At 27.8% G+C, this 5,153-nt stretch overlaps 1 pseudogene; it reads right to left on the reverse strand.

Moving 5' to 3' along the window:
* Positions 1-4,073: 4,073 nt before the first annotated feature.
* Positions 4,074-4,953, reverse strand: LOC122506063 (annotated as a pseudogene).
* Between the last annotated feature and the right edge of the window lie 200 nt (positions 4,954-5,153).

Genomic DNA, 5,153 nt, shown 5'->3' on the forward strand with positions numbered 1-5,153 from the left:
GAGGCTAAAAAAAGAATAAAAAATATATTGTATTCAAAAGATACCAATGTATAAAGAGAAATTCATATATTTTTCTACTTATATATATATGAGGTATATATTTCAAAAACGACCATTTCAAACCACCATTTACCATTTCAAAACGACCCCCTTCGTAAACAATTGACAATGAAAGACAATTTTTAAATGAATATTTCTTCCATTCTGTAGAACCAAACTACTTTTTATATTAGTGATTTCTAAAGTAGAATTTCTGTACTTTCTGATAATAGAAATATATATTTTTTTAATAATTTAATTTAAATAGAAAATTGAGTTTAAAAGTTAAACTTTGAAAAATCTCAAAACACGTTACCTCCGATTTTAATAAAATTCATATCAAACGAAAGCTTGAATATTCTACTTTTTATTTATCAAGCGATAATAATGGACATTTCAGTAAATTTTAATTAATTAATTAAATTTTACAGACATTTAGAAGGTTATTATGCATAAATGGAGAAAAACAAATGCCGCCCTATACTTAATAAATGGTTCTCTCAATATAACCTTCGAAATGTTTGTAAAATTTAATTATTTTCTCAAAATCCACTGAAATGTCCATTATTATCGCTTGATATATAAAAAGTAGAATATTCAAGCTTTCGTTTGATATGAATTTTATTAAAATCGGAGGTAACGTGTTTTGAGATTTTTCAAAGTTTAACTTTTAAACTCAATTTTCTATTTAAATTAAATTATTAAAAAAATATATTTTTTTATTTTTAGAAAGTTCAGAAATTCTACTTTCAAAATCACTAATATAAAAAGTAATTTGGTTCTACAGAATGGAAGAAATATTCATTTAAAAATTGTCTTACATTGGCAATTGTTTACGAAGGGGGTCGTTTTGAAATGGAATGCCTCATATATATATCTATATATACTTTATGCTTTTCATACTTTGGTATCTCTAGAATACAATATTATATTTTTCATTCTTTTTGCTTCCTCGTGAGGAAGCTTTGTAGTCGTTTAATTAACAAAATTTTTAAAAATCCTTTTAACAAATTTTCTTCTATATAGGACTATGTTATATAAGACCCTGAACAATTGTCCGGATGTATGTATGGATGTGTGTATGTGTGTGTGTGTGTGTGGATCCCGATTTTTGTGAACACGATAACTCGAAGAGGTTTTAACGAATTTGACTAAAATTTACCAGGTATATTTATCATAAAAATATCTCGAAATGGATTAATAGACTTTAAAAAATTCTCAAAAAAAAATTTTTTTTGGACTTTTTTTTAAAAAAATTTTTTAAGTTGTTTATTGAAGTTAATATTTAATAAAATCTTATTTTTTGCATCAAGACGAATCGATTGGTATATAAGAAGTATAAATTGTATGAGAATTTATAGATTTAATCACAATTAAAGCTGAAAAATTCGCATTTTTATCAAAAAATGAGTTCTTTCTGCAAAATTATGTTGCTGTATAAGAAAATCTTACTCATTTATTTCTAAAATCTTATTCTTTACACCAAGACGGATCGATTGGTATATATAAAGTATATATTTTACTTAAATTTATAGAATTAAAACCAATTATAGACAAAAAATTTGCACTTTTAATAAAAATTAATTTTTTATTAAAAATCATGTTGCTGTACAATAGAATGTTATTATTTATTGAAAAATAAATCAAAAATCTTATTCTATGCATCAAGACGAATCGTTTTATGTATATAAAGTATATATTCTATTGAAAATTATAGAATTAATTACAATTAAAGTTGAAAAATTCACTTTTTGACTAAAAATTTTCTTGTTTATTTAGATTCATATTACTGTATAAGAAAATTTTGTTTTTTCTCTTAAGACGAATGAACTTTATTTTATAAATGTTAAATTGTATGAAAAATGATTTATAAATGAAATATATTTATCGTTAATGCTTCCTTCACGAGGAAGCAAATTTTTTTTGCTGATCGTAAAGAGGAAGCAAAATGTTCATGTAATGAATATCTGGATTTACAACTTGTTTTGAACTATATGTATATATAGTTCAGAAAATAGATATTTATAAAAGCTTAGATAATTTTAATAGTGCAATTCCATTATCTTAATTTTATATTAATAATAAATAGCTAAAGCTTTAGCAATTAAAGCCAAGTATATGGGCAAATCCATAAAACTTTTGACTTTTAAGAAAAAATTTTTTTTTATTAATTTGTATGCACATAAATGTCACTTTGCATACGTGTTCAAGAATGTTTTAGCACCACAAATTCGTATGCGTGATTCCTTTTTAACCCATGCCCCCAATGTTTAACACTTATTATTAACCCCTTCCAGAACTAAAATATTATAAAGTGAACAAAAAATATGTAAGACCTTCCCATCAATTAAATCAGTTGAAACTTTTTACTCGGAGGTTTTTGGGGTCGCCGCTGGACAATCTGAAGACGGTTTTTCAAAATTCAAAATGGATGCTCCATTATGAGGAATGAAAAATTTAAATAGTTGGATTTGATTGAAACTCGTTACTCGGGGGTCTTTGGGGTCGCTGATTACGAATTTAAAGTTCAAATTAAAATTTTTTTTTTATTTTTTATTGTTTATACTCCTGCTCTATTGGCCTTACGCACTTCGACAAGAGTCCCCGAGAAATACTTTTTTGGATTAAGCATAACCATTCTACTTATGAATTTTTTCTATATATTAACCTAATTTTGCGTATTGGAATCTGAAATCAAGTGAAACGACCTATCGCTGTACCTGCTTTTGGAAACTCATTTTCGCAATCACTAATTTTTTGAAAACCAATTACTAATATAATTAACTAGTCCCAGGGACACCTCAAGCATACTAAATCTGGTCTTGTGATGTATGTCTGTCTGTCTATCCATTCTTCCATTCTTATTGAATGGAATCTTATTATTATTTAGTTTGCTCTAAGGTTTTCGGAACTAATCAGCAATTTAAACTGTTAAATTCAAATTTAAATTTAAAATGATTAATTGAACTTTTTGATTTTTAAGAATTCAACTTTTGAAATTTTAAGCATATTCTTAACTTAATAAAATTGATAGTTTTTAAAATCCTTGAGCGGCATACTTTTTTTTAATATCTGTAAGGCAATGCTTCGATCACACTATACATGGACTTGTTTAAAGTAAAATTGTAGTTGTGCTTTTTTTTCAAAAATGTATAAATTTAAATAAAATCACGATTTGTAATAACATCTTTAAATTGTTTCTACAGGAATACAAATATAGGCACACTAATTAAAAAGGTCTTAAAATGTTCGATTTTTTATTGTCTATTTAGAAACTTATTGAACTTTTATTTTTATTCTACGCCGCTCTAGGTATTTTCATAAGAAGACGTTTAATTAAATTTTCTTAAAAAGTGTCATCATTCAATCGAACCTTCATATATTTTCTTACAGTCGTAGCACACTAATGGGATGGTAAAAAAAGTTTGAAAACATACGTCTTTTAGTTATTTTCCTTGTAGCTGAATTAATATTTCACACGCTGCAAAAATAAAAACTTTAAAAATGTATACTTTTCTGAGAGTTTCAAATGAAATTTAAGCGTTTTTTCAATTTTAAACTCATAAAATTAATTGACAAATTAATATTTTGTTCTAAAATAATACGGACTTTTAAGTGTTCGATTCGAGTATCATAAAAGTTAACAGTTTCGTGGATTTGCCCATATAGCTATTTCAGTGAAGCATTTTTCTGGACTTGAAAAACTTTATTTCCATGTATTTTAAGGTAATATTGTAATGAATTTTAAAATTGTATTTTAAGGGTAATACGTATTATATTTAGATAGAGATATCACTTAATTAGATGTAAGTATCATCAGTATTTTGTGCAAGGTATTGCACTTGGATTTAAAAATTGTGATATTAAATAAAACGTATTTTTTATACTATTTAACGCTGTTTTATTTAAAACACTTTATTCTGTATTAAATTTACAATACTTTTTAATATTATGTGGCGTATGAGTGACAGATAATGGTACCGTAAAAACCTCCGAAAAGTCGCATGCTTCTGCATAAACTTTACTTAACATATTTATTGCATTGCTTCTCTCCATATACATCTACAGTTGTCCTCTAGCCAGAGGAAGAAAGTAATTTTTAGTAATTCCTGTTGAACACCTCCAGCTATGACTTGCTGCGGTGCATCATCAACAGGCTGCTTCAGATTTGGAATGATTACTTCTGGATCAACAAATGGGATACCTTCCTTAAAATGAATAGCTATATTGTGCAAGACACATGTTGCTACAATAACATTTTGCACTTTTGGAACAGCTACCCGCATTCTACTTGATAGCACAGGAAATCGACGTTTTATAACTCTAAATAAGCGTTCAATGTTATTCCTTGTTTGGATGAGTGATTCGTTGTATAACTGTTCTGCTAAGTTATGCGTTGCTAGAAGTGGTGTCATCAAAAAAGTTTTTACACCATATCCTCCATCTCCTAATAATAACGAATCACCAAATTCACCGTATTCAAATTGGGCATTAACTCTGGAATTTGAAAAAATATTGCTATCATGTGCAAATCCAGGCCACCTAGCAACATCGTTCTGTACTTCTATATTTGGACCTCCAACAACTTGAACGTTAATGCTGAAGTAGCCTTTCCTATTCCGAAACACTTGCTTCTGCATGTTCTCCACCTGAAAAAAGTATTTTCACATAAGTACAATCCACGCATCTAATTACACGTGGAAATCTGGCAATTCTGTAAAACGCTGCTTTTGTTTCTCTTATTTTTTCCTGAGTGGTAGGAAATTTAACCCACCTTGGACGTAGGCGTGCAATAGCATTTGTCACTTTCCAAACCATTTTTGAAACTGTGCTAAAATGTACGCCTCCAAAATCTCCAACTGCTATAAGGATATTACCAGTTGCGTAAAATCTGAGAGCCATAAGTAACGGATTTATAGAGGAGACAGCGTTGTTTTTAAAATCAAACAATATTCATTTTTAATTTTTTTTATAGAGTTTCCAGAATAATTTTTGGACAAATTGTACTAAAAATTTTTCAGAATTGCTGATCCCATGCGTTATTTTTGCCCATGGGAGAAAACGGCCGCCATTTGCATATAAGTCGAACAAGTGACTGACTTTTATTCCCTGTC

The sequence above is a fragment of the Leptopilina heterotoma genome, unplaced genomic scaffold, assembly GCF_015476425.1.
Source record: "Leptopilina heterotoma isolate Lh14 unplaced genomic scaffold, ASM1547642v1 Lhet_391, whole genome shotgun sequence".
NCBI lineage: Eukaryota > Metazoa > Arthropoda > Insecta > Hymenoptera > Figitidae > Leptopilina > Leptopilina heterotoma.